The sequence below is a fragment of the Littorina saxatilis genome, linkage group LG9, assembly GCF_037325665.1.
Source record: "Littorina saxatilis isolate snail1 linkage group LG9, US_GU_Lsax_2.0, whole genome shotgun sequence".
In the NCBI taxonomy this organism is placed as follows: Eukaryota; Metazoa; Mollusca; class Gastropoda; order Littorinimorpha; family Littorinidae; genus Littorina; species Littorina saxatilis.
The window spans coordinates 47,905,636-47,921,310 of NC_090253.1; the positions used below are offsets into that span (position 1 = coordinate 47,905,636).

General features: G+C 40.5%; 1 long non-coding RNA gene across 1 annotated transcript; it reads left to right on the forward strand.

Annotated features, from left to right (window-relative positions):
* Positions 1-2,968: 2,968 nt before the first annotated feature.
* LOC138976293 (uncharacterized) lies at positions 2,969-12,464 on the forward strand. The gene is made up of 3 exons (XR_011458939.1): positions 2,969-3,684; positions 4,859-5,042; positions 7,341-12,464. It is a non-coding gene; the product is annotated as an uncharacterized lncRNA (long non-coding RNA).
* The last annotated feature ends 3,211 nt before the right edge of the window (positions 12,465-15,675 follow it).

Genomic DNA, 15,675 nt, shown 5'->3' on the forward strand with positions numbered 1-15,675 from the left:
TGGTCTTTTGCAGGCTTTAGTTTTTTTTTCCAGCGGCATAATTCAGTGCATGCTTCGTCTCATATCTAAAACAAAAGCAGACGACAAATTTAGTCAGTTGGAGTTGTCTCCCGTACTCCTGTAGCATGCTCTGATCTAAAAATAATCCACTATTTTTAGATCAGTGCGCTGCACCGAGACGGTATAAATACCCAAACGGCGCATACCACAAACGGTTCGGGAATTCCCGACAAAAGAAAAGATCCGCACGCGGCACTGGCAACTTCAGTGTCAGCTGAACACGAGAGCGTTCGGTGTTTTAGAAGATTTGTATCTTGAAATGAAAATTAACGATTATCGCGCTGTCCGAAGGAATGGAGTACATATTGGACAATGACCACGCTTAGGCTAAAACGATAGGACATCTGACCGACATGCGGCAATGTGAATCGGACATTTGGGGATTTTCATTGTTATATATGTCCGATGTCCGACGCCTAACGACATCCCTGTTACTGCACGCTTCACTCCTGTTTACTTTTGCAGCAGAAATGCAACATTCCAAAATCTGTTCCTAATTTAAGTTTACAGGTATGATTATATGGTATTGTAAATGAATATCAGTAGTCCGCTTGTTACAGTAATATAAATAAACTAAAATTAACTTGTCATTGTTCCGGTTATTGAAGTGAAATGTACATTGTTTTGTAATTATCAATTATCAGCAATGTCATTTGTTCTTCAGATGTTTCTGCCATTGCTGAAACCAAGGATGTCAGGATCCAATGCAACCTGATCAACGCCCCACCTCTAAAACGCAATGCCGGTTCTAACTTCTACAGATGAGAGTGTGGGGAAAGAAGAACGAAAAGGTGAACGACAGCGCGCTGCAGCTGCGGAAGAGGACGAGCCTGCTGACGAGGATGGAGGTGAACCAGAAGATCCGCAGTTCTTGTAAGTTTTCAATAGACATCTACTTCTCTACATTTTAAAAAGTAAGACAGAAGTCAAGGGTTACTTTGGGTGACAGTCAGCTATTTTTAGCTGCTATCACTGTGTCCTTTGTTTTTGTCTTTCTCTCTCTGGTCTTTATCTCACTGGCCATAGCCCCTTTTTGTCTATTAAATGGGGGGAAAACACCAAAAACATGTCAATAAACATTTTTGTTGTGACATTATTTAGCTTAATTTCTCATCACAAGTCACGTCCTGTGACCTCGACCCCCTCCCCACCCCCCTCCCCACCCCCCTCCTCTGTGATCACTTAGACATCCTTCTACCCACCATCACTAGAATACTGAACGAGTCCCTTTCCACTGGCACCGTCCCCTCAGATTTCAAAAAAGCTGTCATTAAACCCCTTCTGAAGAAAAGCTCCCTCGACCCCAACGTACTTAAGAACTACAGGCCCATCTCAAACCTTCCCTTTCTTTCTAAAATCCTAGAGAAGATAGTCCTAGACCAGCTCTCCTCCCACCTTTCTGCCAACAACCTCCTCACTCCGCACCAGTCAGCCTACCGCACGGACCATAGCACAGAGACCGCAGTCCTTAGTATCCTCAACAACATTTTGACTTCCTTAGACGATAACAAAATTTCCCTGCTCCTCCTGTTAGACCTTTCGGCCGCTTTCGATACAATTGATCATGAAATCCTGCTGTCCCGCCTTGAGCACACTTTCGGCATCCAAAATTCAGTTCTAAATTGGTTCAGATCCTATCTCTCAGACAGAACAAATTTTGTAATTGTAAACGACGTCCCATCCCAGGAAACCTCCCTCCTTTTTGGCGTTCCCCAGGGCTCTGTGCTCGGGCCCGTGCTGTTCATCATGTACACCTCCCCTCTGACTGACCTCATCGACAGACATTCCGTTTCCCACGAAATGTTTGCTGACGACACTCAGCTTCAGAACTCAGCGACTCCCTCAGAATACGCCCAGATGACCACCTCCCTTCAGTCTTGCATTGCTGATGTTGAACTCTGGATGTCCACTAACAAGCTTAGACTTAACTGTGACAAAACAGAAGCCATTCGTTTCACCAAATCCTCCATCTCCTCCTCTCTCTCTCTCCCTCCTTCTATCACTTTTGGGCAGCAGTACTATTGAATTCTCAGACTCCGTCCGTGATCTTGGCATCTTTCTTGATAGCGATCTCTCCATGAAACACCATGTTATGAAAGTCTGTCAGTCCGCTTACATCGAGCTTAAGAGAATAGGTTCTATCCGCCCATACCTTACCGAAGATGCCACCAAGACCCTTGTTTCCTCCTACATTCTTTCTCGATTAGACTACGGAAATTCTGTTCTCATTGGCTGTCCTCAGTCTGTCATCCATCCTTTGCAGCGCGTTCAAAATTCTGCAGCCCGGCTTGTCTGCAAAGCCCCTCGGTCCCAGTCCTGTTCCCCCTTGCTAAAGAAACTTCATTGGCTCCCTGTAGAGCTGAGAATCCAATATAAGTGCTGCTGTATCTGCTACAAAATAATATCTGGCTCAGCCCCATCCTACCTGTCTGACCTGTTCACACTCTATACACCCTCACGATCCCTCCGCTCCTCTGTAGACACTAGAATATTCCGTCTATCTTCTTTTAGTCGCAAACAGCACGGCCAGAGAGCCTTCTCCCACTCTGCTGCCGTTGCGTGGAACTCTCTCCCTTACTCTATCCGACACTGCCAAACATTCTGTTCCTTCAAATCAAACCTTAAAACACACTTCTTCACCCAGTATTTTGATTAATTTTATTTCAACATGGTGCATTTTTGAATCAGGTGTTTGAATGTTTGAATGTTTTGCCTGTGTTAGTATGCTTGCAGATTGTATTGATGTAGTGTTTGAGTTTCGTTGTTCACTTGTGTGCTGAATGCTGCTGCACATGCTTTTGCTTTGCTTTGTATGTATTATGTATGTTTGTCATTGTAAAGCGCTTTGAGAATGTAAAGCGCTCTATAAATCTCCCATATTATTATTATTATTAAGTAAGAAGCTAATTTCATCTTAATGTTTTTGTTATACTGGATTTCACTGTCATTGCGACATGTATAACATGAAGTAATTATATCCATAGCACTAGCAGTGAAACAATTTGTTCTTGTGTATGGCACATGTAGTTTCCATAGTAACCCTTTATGTGCTAAGAAAGTGTATAACCTGTGTGTTTTAGGAATGCCCCTGAGCCGAGACCCAGCCCCGACCTGGAAGACAAGTACATTGTCTTCCAGGCAAACTTGATGCAGCTGTTTGAGAGTTGTCCTCGATGCTCTCACCCTGCGAAGGCCTTCATATCGAAGACAGTTGGATCTTGCATCCACGTCCGACAAGACTGCTCCAAGTGCTGTTTCTTCAGAGAGTGGACCAGCCAACCGTACATAAAGCAGATGCCCTGCGGGAACCTGCTCCTGTCATCAGCTGTTGTGCTCTCTGGCTGCAGCCCGAAAAAAATTCTCCGGCTGTTTTACCTGCTCAATGTGCGTTACATTTTGGAGAGCACGTTCTTCTGGCATCAGCGGCACTTCATTTTTTCTACAGTGGAAAGAAAATGGAAACGGGAGCAGTCAGAGCTCATTTCGCAGCTTCAGGACGAGGGAAGAAGTCTACAGCTGATTGGTGATGGGCGGTCAAATAGCCCAGGACACTGTGCCAAATATGGCACATACACTCTCATCGAACAGGGACTGGGGAAAGTCCTGGATATACAGATTGTGCAGGTAAGAAAGATATTTAGGCGGTTCAGTGTCTCATACTCATAGACGCATCAAGGTAACTAATTACAATCAAAGTTTTGTAGAGAGGCATTTTTCTTCTTCAAAAATATTGACAACAGTAATGCATACCCAGTTCAAATCTTTTTTTTATCTGAATTTGACTCCTAGTTATTAACCCCCACCTCACCCCAATCTCCCCCCTGACTCACCCGAGTAATTGGTGAGTGGGATTCCTTTGTGTCCGTCTTTTAGACCGAGTTGGATTTTCAGCGACTGATTTTGACAATTGACATTTGAACTTGTCATGTATATGCCCGTTGAAACTATGTGCACGCTTAACTGGAAGTAGAACAACTCTAGATATAAACTGTGACGAATGCGATATTAAATAAAAGAGGGCAGGGAATCAAAATTCCTGATAACACGACGGTGCACAACCGATGTGCAGTGAAACCCGTTCATATTTGTTTGCAAACTGTCATAAACTTTGGCAATAACATTATTAAACGAATAAAATGAGTGCCGGCTGCCGTAGCCGAAACAGTCGGCGGTCGTAACAGAAAAGTGGGGCGGCCGTATCAGTGCATCGCTGGCGGTCGTAACTGCTAGCACGGCGACGCGTACCAAAAAAATACACATGCTCTTTTTCTCAGCCGATGACACAAACACACTTGAATATTGGGACACTGCTATTGATGCATTTCAGTTATGATACATCACATTACCTGATCAAATGACCGTTGTTGCTTCAAGCCTCTTGTAATCTCCACCATTTAAAAAGAAATCCCCAAATCAAACAATTTCAACAAATACGACTGTCACAAATCTAAAACAGAAGCCTCAAAAATTAAATCGATAACATGTTAATCCTCATGCAATCATAAATCCGCTGAGAACAAATAAACTTTGCTGGCTTCGATAATTACGCCACAATAATTATTAGTTTGGAAGTTACACACCTTTCGGGCTCGAAACCTTGTTGACTATGGGACTGCAGAATGCTATCGTAACAAACGGCAATTTTTTCTGTCGTAACACTTCCCCGGCGTGTGGCTGGGACTGGGAGACCTGTAACTTTAATTGTAAATAGTACAGACATGGGTAAACTGTCAGATAATTTTGAATAAAATTAACACTGTGATCAGCATATTTTAATGCAATTTTCTGTTCTTTACAGGAGATGTCATCCAGTGGCCACCAAGATGTGACCTGGCTCGATTAGCTGGGAAATGGGCAGCCAGAGTTGGTTTCCCGGCGTAGTTGGAGCGATTGGTGGGACCTACATAAAGATACCAGGAACCAGGGTTGAGAACAGCGACGCGTACATCTGCCGCAAAGGTTTCCCAGCGATGCATCTCCAGGTAACAGATTTGATCACTTTCTGTTTCAGATAGGTGGATTGTTAATGTTGGCAGAACTGAAAGGTTGGAGGACCTGACCATTATGGTGCCTGTGTATTTATTCCCTATTGAAATACTGGAGTAACACTAGCAGTGTCATTTCATAATTGGAATCTACTGTAATTTTAAGTCACTATTTGAATCTTTGAATTTAAAGACAAGTATTTAAAGGCAAAGTGCGCCTCCCGTAAACCATCACGCTCACCAAAGGGAACATCCTAGGTGCCCTACGTAAAGAGGCTGAGCGAGTAATTTTCAAAGATTTAATGTTGCGGATTGTCTTCAAGACAATCGGACCGAGGTGCGTTTTGGCGCTAGACCGAACTTTTCAAATCTAAATAATAAATTGACAGCGTGTTACACAAACATTCTTAAATCATAAAATAAATATTTTTTCATCAAGACAAGATCATTAAAACTCGAAGTATTTAAAGTTAAAATAAGGAACGCCCGGAAGCAGGTTCACGTAAGGTGTGCCAGTTCCTGTGAATAGTCAAAAGTCATCACGAGGGTTCTTGTGAACCACAGCCGTTTGTTTCGTGCATAGTCAGAGGTACATAATAACGTGCTATTGCAGACAAGCTCACAGCGAGTCGCATTCAAATTCCTGACGACTGCTTTGTCAAAAAGGGAAAGTGGAATAACAGAGTTCACGATGTCGATGGCTCCGGGGTAAGATAAACCATGCAAAACAATTTTTGTGTGAAAATTGCTCGCTTTTTACGGAAAGCATCTATGTTCTCAAGGGGTGAGTGTTTCAATGAAAGGGTGTTTGTACTGTGTGTAAAAGCCTGACAGTATCTGTGATGGTTTACGTGAGAAATATTAAATGTTTAAACCGATATTGGGAGTTCAGACAAGTATGAATTATGATGGTGTGTGGATTTATTCCAAGAAAACCATCATGAAAATGTACCTACACATCGTTTCTCTGACTTTTCTTTTCCTGTTGTTAGATACATGTCATATACCGCTTTTAGTGAAAGTTGAGACAGCACTTTCTGATCAAATTTATTAAAAATTTGTTCAAGCATTTCTTGACTAAGCATGGATAATCACACCGGGGACTGTGTTCCGCCTTATTTCAGCCGGGCTCGTTGTTACTTCGTTTTGAGCTGGGCTTGGTGTCACGCAAACGTAAGTGTCTGCACTAAAGTACAAACTATGTCTTCTAAAAAAAAACTCATTTCCAGGAACGGATGTTTTTAGCACTAACCTAAGTAATTTGTCTCTCTATTGGTGTTATTTTTATCTGACAAGGTTTATTATGTGACCCCCATCGGCTTGAAATACATGCGGGTTGTCGCTTTTTGGGCAAAAAAGCTGATCAAACTGAAGAAATGATAAGCAATGGTATCATGTTATGGTTTTTCTGTATCATAAGTTTGTTCTATAGTTTCTTGCTGTTATGCTGATGCATTTTCCCGAACCTGCGTTGAGGCACGAGAAGTAAAACCAAAACCCATGTCAGGCGAGTTTTGTTCCGCGCTGGACACCCAGAACAAAAGCAAGCCCAGTGCAAAAATGCAGGAGGCCCAGCGCGGAACAAAACGTACACCACTTGCTTGTTTTGATTGCTTCTTATGACATAGTGAGGATGCATTGAAGCACGCAATTGATACAGATGATTATAGCTTTACCCAAAATAGTAAAAATAGAGGAATATTTGTTGTTCAAATCCATGTTTGAGAGAAATGTACGTTGAACCTTCATTTTTCACTAAAAAAAAACGCATGCATGCCTTCCATTCGGCTATTGTCAATTAACCAGGTAAGCAAAAGACGTTTTTAGCTGTCTACAAAGAAAACAATTATTCTTCTTTCTACTGACATTCATCAATTTTAGCTTAAATCAGTGTGAAAGTCATAGTTTGTGTTTTTATGAAGACACTTTCGTTTGCGTGACACTGAGCCTGGCTGAAAACGGAGTAACAACGAGCCCGGCTGAAATAAGGCGGAACACAGTCCCCGGTGTGATAATGGGGATGTTTACCAGCTTCAAAGACATGATTTTTTTTTATTATTCGTTATCATTTCATATGCATGTCATGGTTACGCTGAAAATGCACTCAATGATAAATGAATTATATGGGACAGTAGGCACCTCATTCGCATGTTCTGCAGAGAGGAGCTGTGGTCAGCTCAGTCTTATGGTTTAGGCTAGCGAAGCATTAGGATATACATGTAGCCTCTGTTGTGGTTGGTTTTTAGTTTCAGGCTGATAGATTATTTTTATATTGATTTACGCGACTTGTTTCAGGTTGTATGCGACAAAGACCTCCTCTTTCTGGATGTGTTTACGGGTTACACTGGGTCCGTGCATGACAGCCGAGTTTTCCCCAACTCAGATCTCCATGGAGTGTTGGAGTCTGACGCAAGTAAGCTGCCTCCAGAGTACCATATGATCTGGGACTCGGCCTACCCTCAGTCTCCGCAAGTACCTGCTGGTTCCATTCCGCGACAACGGCCATCTGACCCCTGTGGAAACTGCCTACAACAGAGCCCAGGCAAGGACAAGAGTTGACGTGGAGCGGGCTATTGGTTTGTTGAAAGGAAAATTCCGCAGACTGAAGGATCTCAAGATGACGAACATCCGTGAAGTTCCAATGTTAATTTTTTCAGCATGTGTCCTACATAACTTTATCATAGAAAATGGCGTGGACGAGGACGGCATTGACTTGTCGGAGAGTGAAGATGAAGACGAGGACGGAGGTCAATGTGGTGGTGATCACTGCATGTCTGCAACACAAAAAAGACTGGAAATTGCCAATGTTCTTTCTTGAGAACTGTTCTATGTGTTTCAAGGATGTGTCGTATACCGTATATCAATTGATTGTAGATAACAAGTACTGCCAGTGTGTATTTAGTTGCATGTTCTTATGTGTTTCGTAATTTTCCATTTAAATTTTAATGTGTAGAATTAACTGGGTAAAGGTTGGGTTCCTGGTGAGATCTTTCTGGCTCACAAGAAACATACTGCCAAATGTTCAAATATGAAACTAAGTTATTATTTCTTTTTTCAGTTCAATGACATTTTTGTTATAAGATGACCAGACGTACCAAATAACCAAAAATGCTAATTAAAAAATATGAGTTTACAAAAAGGGGGAGACAACCTAAGCGAGAAATGCGAGGCACACTAACAGCTGAGCACAAAACCAAAACTAGAAGATGATATTTGTAAAATAACTGTGACCCTAAAACGATAGTACAATAATAAGCAACAAAGTTTAGAACATAATACCTGAAAAAAACCACAACACAACGTAGTAAATAAAACTACAGTGATTGATAGTTAGTATAGCAAAACAATAAAATTATGGTTATCTTACACACAAACTTAAGTAATTGACGATGTTGAGAGGAAATTGATAGAAATTCCTCTGAATTAAACGCCATTAATTCCAAATGTTCTAGTTTAAAATTGGTTATAAAGCACTGATTGGTTAATTTAGATCAATGTCAATGATGACCAGCAAAGTCACTATCTTCCTAGTTCAATATGATAAGCATCACTGTCTGAAGCATACTGAATTTTGACCAGGATTGTGCCACTCATAAAATACACAAGCATATGTTTGCCACTCAATGGTTATACAGTGAGACTTGTCTCCACATATTGTTGTTAATCAATGAGCTATGTGTAGCTCCAACATAAACAACCAGAAGATTTACCTTCATTGTAAATGTTGTTCGTCCTTTGTTTTGGAAGATGACCGCAGGCTCATGGTATGCTTGGAGATCTCTAGTCTGTCCAGTAGATAACTGATAAGCTTGTCCGGGCCAGGATTCCCGTTCCGCATGCGAGTGTTCAGCTGTTGGGGTTGTGGCTGCCCTGGTTTTCTGGATTGTGCGCTTTTGCTCTGCAATGTGGATTATTCTGTTTTCCGCGGTCTGGGCACCAGTATAGCTTATGCTACGCCATTATTGGAACTGAATATCAAGGTTTTTCAGAGAGATTTTTAGTGTGTCCTTACAGATATATCTTTGCTTCGTCAAAAGAAACAACCTGCAGCGTACGGCAGCTGAAAATTAAAGGTACATATAGTTAAAACAATCATTCAACTGTATTTATTTGACCTTACACAGACTGTGGGAAGAGGCCAACCGTCTTGATCAAAAAAATTGTCCGCAGGAAGCGACTCCAAGAACACAGACGACTCGAAGCTGAGTGACATACCTTGTAGTCTTTCTATGAAAGTAGTGGTCCAGTGAACGATACCTTCTGCCTGTGGTTTGACTTAGACTCTTTGAGGATGTTGATAATGACGCATGACACTGACAGACTACAGAGAGTGAGTGACACATTGCGGCAAACGAGTACACACAGCAAACTCTAAATAAAAGAATGAAACATGAAAACTTACCTCTGGTTAGACTGGTTAGTATGCAAAGGTTCGCTCTTCCCTACTCTCTCGCAGTAGCTAACTTTGTTGGAGAGTCATTCCAATGAACTGATAAGGTTCGCAGTCGGCCACTTTGCAGATGTAACGAAAAACCGAAACGCTGTAAAAAGCAAACCCCGCTTGACGTCCAAAATATTGGGGGTTGGGGGGGGGGACATTTTTGGCATTAAATACTGTTTATGCCTCACAAGTATTGCTCCTCTATTTAATGGAGTTTATTTTATAGGAATGTTTTTAAACCTAATCTCATTGTGTTCGTTTTGAATCAAAAGTCTCGCCCCAAATTCCGACAATAAGTCAATATGTCCGCCGGATATCGATATGGTTGCTACAAGGTTGCTTCGGTTACAATACGATGAATAATGTCGAGGAATTTGTGGCAAGTGGATTCAAACTTACCAAGATACTATTTTTAACTTCCCATTCTGGAATAGTTGTTGGCATTTGTAATCATTGTCTCGTGTATGAAATCTCGTCTATTTACAGTGGAACCCCTTTTAGACCCCCCTCCCCCTCCAGCCCCCTTCCTATTACAGACACCCCCCCTCCCCCCTTTCCTAATCCCATTTCAGCCCTTGCTTTGTTCAGATTTCCTTGTCGACAATGTCTGAACATGTATATGCCCTGAGAAATTCTATGATCTTATTTTCCAAAATAAAGTCTAAAGAGGGTGTTCCACTGTAGCAGACACAGGCAATGTGTTGTCATATGAAAGGCAATTGTGGTTTTCAAAACAAAAGTACAGGTTACTCACATTTTTGGTGTCGGGTAAACACAAAACCATCAAATCATACTCATAGTGGCAGAGTGGTGATACATGTATATATATATGTATGATATTTGAAGGAAAATGGATGACAAAATAAACAACAACCTCTCTCACCACAACATCAAATTTATTTTCTTTGGCAGTTCTAAGAAAGTATTTTTGTGAATTAAGGTCCCAAGCACATAAATGCAGAACCTCAGGTTGGCCTCTTTTAAAACACTCATCCCAATCAACCACAATGAACAAAAAAATATCAACAACAACATACAGCAACAACAAAGAGAATGTCGCATGCTGCTTTTATCATATAAAATGTTATCTTGGTTTACTAAACCTAACTGTTGTTACAAAGCTTAAAGGTACTGAACTTGTCAAATTCAGGTGCACGGAGCCCCTGGGGCTCTTAGTCATACCTCAGGCAGCTGTCCGTTAGAAGAACTACCAAGTTTCATTGACTTGCACCCAAAGAGTCAAGAACTGCGATTTTGTTTGCGAATTAATTTCGTACTCGGACCCGGCTGGTCTTGACCTATTTTTTGATCTAAATTTAGATCAGGTAGATCACCACATCATGCACTAAAAGACACGTCACTAGCAAACTATGTCAGACATCATCATGAGTTTGTGTAAAACAAAATGTAGGCCGGAATCACTCAGTTGAATCGAACTCCGACCAAACACCATGTAATAATTAGGTTAATTTATGCACTCGCGTGAACAAGAAACTGTCGAGCATCACAGATGTCGTCGAAGGGTAGTTTTGGGTTTGTTTTACTACAATAGGAGGATTTTTGAACTGTAAATGCACTCAGCTGCAACAAAAATGCAAAACGAAGGCTGTGAGCTGCACTGTGCCTTTAGTAAAAAATCAACTATGTGTCAGGAAACAAAAAAATGACAACAAATATTAGTTTGAATTCAAAGTCTAGCTTTTAAATTTTTTTTATTTATATATTTTTTTTGGAGGCCTTACCATATTTATTTGATGTAACACGCACTGAACATATAACAGGACAAAAATCATTAGATTTAACCATATTTTTCATTTGCAACGAGTGTCATAATGTTTACCTTTCTTCATACCATAATTCAAAATGGACCCCCCGCGGGTTAGGGGGAGTCCCATATTGGTTGGGACTAGAAAGAATTTACCCGATGCTACCCAGCATGTCGTAAGAGGCGACTAACGGTTCTGTTTCTTCTCTTCTTTTGTCTTATTTCTGCCTTACCAGTCCTTTCACCTATATTTCCTTCCAAGAAAACTCTCCCTACTTTTCCCTGCAGTTTTCCAATTCTTTTCTTGTTGTCTTATTTCTACCTGACTGGATCCATCACCTTTATTTCACTTACCAAAAGTCTTCTTTTCCACATCCTTATTTCTCTGCACCCCGCATGTCGTATGAGGCGACTAACGGATTCTCTTTCTCCTTCTACCCTTGTTAAGTGGTTCTTGTATAGAGTGTGGTCAGTGTTTGTGAGGATTTTGGTCAGGCAGTATGTAAGAAATGTTTGGTCCTTTGTACTGGAAACTTGCATTCTCCCAGTAAGGTCATATATAGTACTACGTTGCAAGCCCCTGGAGCAATTTTTTGATTGGTGCTTTTGTGAACAAGAAACACTTAACAAGTGGCTCTATCCCATCTCCCCCCTTTCCCCTATCCCATCTCCCCCCTTTCCCTCGTCGCCATATAACCTTCGTGGTTGAAAACGACGTTAAACACCAAATAAAGAAAGAAAGAAATTCAAAATGGGGCTAGGGTTACGTGTTGTAAACTTGTGCACAAATTTAACCATCGATTTTTATTCTTTTTTGATATCCTTCATTTTTATTTTTTTTATTTTTTTATTTTTCATTTATTTTTTTTCTACAAATAATTTTTTTTTTGTTTTTTTTTTATTTTTTTTTGGCAGTGTGTACAATAATTTAATTTTTAAATTTTTTTTTATATAGTGTGTACAAATAATTTTTTTTTTTTTTTTTTTTTTTTTTTTTTTTTGCAGTGTGTACAATGATTTAAAAAAAACAAATAAAAAAAACTAATATCATGTTGAACTGCGAAAAAAAGTGTGTGTGAACAGGGATTGTTACTGGTGTTAAATCCGGACATACACAAAACACAAAAAGTAACTAAAAGTGTGTTTTATCTTGACATTTTGCTAAATTGTAAAAATAAGGTCAAATTAAATTATTTATATGTATTTAACCTTATTTCAAGCCTCCATAGTTATTTTTGAGTGATTTTGAAGACATGTTTTATTTGGACGTCGAGGTAAAATTTAATGTCGAAGAAAAGCCCAAAATTTCACGCGGGAGTCGAGGTATCCACCCATAAACACATACACACACACACACACACACACACACACACACACACACACACACACACAGAGCCAGCCCCCTCTCCTTCCACATTTGACAGACATCTAAATGTTGATACACAGTTTCACTTTCACAATAAACAAAAGTATGAGAATGAGAACACTTGTCAGTGTTGCTACGATGTGGAACTTCAGTAAAATAGTGTTTGATTTCTTAACATGCATCTTGTGTGTGCAGGAACCACACTGCTTGGCTGAGGCCGTTCACTTTCTGGAGATGGAGCTAACAGTAATGCGACGAAACCTTGTGGATGCACTTCATGTAAGTTTAAGCTTTCTGTGGGATACAGCGCAGTTACATTTTGAGAATGCTGCCTTATTTTGCAGTCTTCTCCTTAAAAGGTGGAAAAAAATATACATATTTTTAAGTTCAGTGAGTGCTGAGGCCTGCAATGATAAAATGTTTTCCTGAACTAAGTCTACTCAGAATTTCCATTCGTTATGGTAGAGTAGTGCCGTAAACACTGAGGCCAGCTTTAGTCAAATCATGGCCAACAGACAACACGCTGCTGATCCGCTTGGATCTGCCATTGCCGCTAACAGTGTATGCAGGGTGCATTCAATATGACACCCTTTTCTTTTGAAAATATTCTCATCGGAGTTTATGATTGGTTTTGACAGTGATCGCTGGCCTCCAATGGTCGCTGACAAGGTGTTTTCCTTCGGTTCACGTAGGTTTAGCTTGAGATCACGTGAGTTAAAAGCGATCCGTTTGTAAGTTTTGGTTAGTTTGATCTAAATAATGAAATATTTTAGAAAATTATGATAGAAATTAGAATGCATTTTATATTAAAGAATGCATTCCATATCATAGAACACATTCTATATATATTTATAGAATGCATTCTATAAAATAAAAAACATTGTATAATATAGAATGCATTCAATCATACTTGTCATTTGCCCAGAAATGTATTCTATTATAGAATGCATTCTATAACGTCCAACAATGCATTCTTATGATAGAATGCATTCTTATGATAGAATGCATTCCATAAAGCGCCACAAAACTTCTACAGGCCAGCTCGGTATGGTCCCTGCTTCGAAAGCAGATCTACAAACACTCTCACACACAGCTCTCTCTTTCTCTCTGTCTCTGTCTCTGTCTCTCTCTCTCTCTCTGTCTCTCTCTCTCTCTCTGTCTCTGTCTCTGTCTCTCTCTCTGTCTCTCTCTGTCTCTCTCTGTCTCTCTCTGTCTCTCTCTCTCTCTCTCTCTCTCTCTCTCTCTCTCTCTCTCTCTCTCTCTCTCTCTCTCTCTCTCTCTCTCTCTGTGCGTGTGTGTGGCTGTGTGTGTGTGTGTGTGTGTAGTTCTGCTTTTCTTTGCGGGACTGGCCTGTTGTAGTTTCGGGACATTATGCATATAAATTATAATGCATTTCAGGACGTTAAAGAACGCATTCTATCATAAAAAGCATTTTGGTATTTTGTGTAAATAGAATGCATTTTATCATAGTAGGCAGTTCGGGACGTTATAGAATGCATTCTATAATATAGAATACATTACATAATAAATGATTTCCTTATAATTCATTATTTAGATCAAACCAACAAAACTTAGGTAGTTTCTTTACAAACGGATTACTAGAGGGTGCATTCAATATGACACCCTTTTTGACTCACATGCGAAGCAAAAGTGAGTCTATGTACTCACCCGAGTCGTCCGTCCGTCCGTCCGTCCGGCCGTCCGTCCGGCCGTCCGTCCGGCCGTCCGGAAAACTTTAACGTTGGATATTTCTTGGACACTATTCAGTCTATCAGTACCAAATTTGGCAAGATGGTGTATGATGATAAGGCCCCAAAAAACATACATAGCATCTTGACCTTGCTTCAAGGTCAAGGTCGCAGGGGCCATAAATGTTGCCTAAAAAACAGCTATTTTTCACATTTTTCACATTTTCTCTGAAGTTTTTGAGATTCAATACCTCACCTATATATGATATATAGGGCAAAGTGAGTCCCATCTTTTGATACCAGTTTGGTTTACCTTGCTTCAAGGTCAAGGTCACAGGAGCTCTTCAAAGTTGGATTGTGTACATATTTTGAAGTGACCTTGACCCTGAACTATGGAAGATAACTGTTTCAAACTTAAAAATTATGTGGGGCACATGTTATGCTTTCATCATGAGACACATTTGGTCACATATGATCAAGGTCAAGGTCATTTGACCCTTATGAAATGTGACCAAAATAAGGTAGTGAACCACTAAAAGTGACCATATCTCATGGTAGAAAGAGCCAATAAGCACCATTGTACTTCCTATGTCTTGAATTAACAGCTTTGTGTTGCATGACCTTGGATGACCTTGACCTTGGGTCAAGCTCACATGTATTTTGGTAGGAAAAATGTGTAAAGCATGTGAGTCGTATGGGCTTTGCCCTTCTTGTCTTTGAACTAAAACTCATCGGAGTTCACGATTAATTGCGACAGTGATCTTTGGCTTCCAGTGATTGTTGACAAGGTGTTTTCCCTGGGTTCACATAGGTTAAGAACGAGTTAAGGAAAACGGGCGTGCTCAAGGCCTCACCACATTAGCAGTACGGTTTACTGCTTACCTTATATAAACAATTTGTAGAGTGCCATTTTCCAGAGTGGCCACGCGCTAATGAAATCCTTGCGAAAGACCTATTTTAATTCTACTTTTTGTTCTTAGGGACAGACTCCTGCTTCAAGAGGGATTACTTTTTACATTCAGTCGTGCCGGTGTGCATGTGCGTGCATGCGAGTGTCATTGTGTGTTGGGAAGGTGAGAGCGAATTGGACGTGACGTATTTGTTCTCTGTTATGTGACCTATGCCCGTTCTGGAATAAAAAAAGTTTACCTGTAACTGCGATTGTTGGAGATCTGCTGACAGTAAGAAGAAGTCCACTGTTAGTTAAGATTTACACTTCAGTGTTATCAATTAAGTACAAACGTTTAACACAAACCTGTTAAGAGTTGGAAATGCATCATGTTCTAAAACTCACTTTTATTTCGAACAGGATGTTCCGGACAGCGAGTTGAAAACTAAACCAAAGACCAAGGGCCTGGAATCCTCCCAAC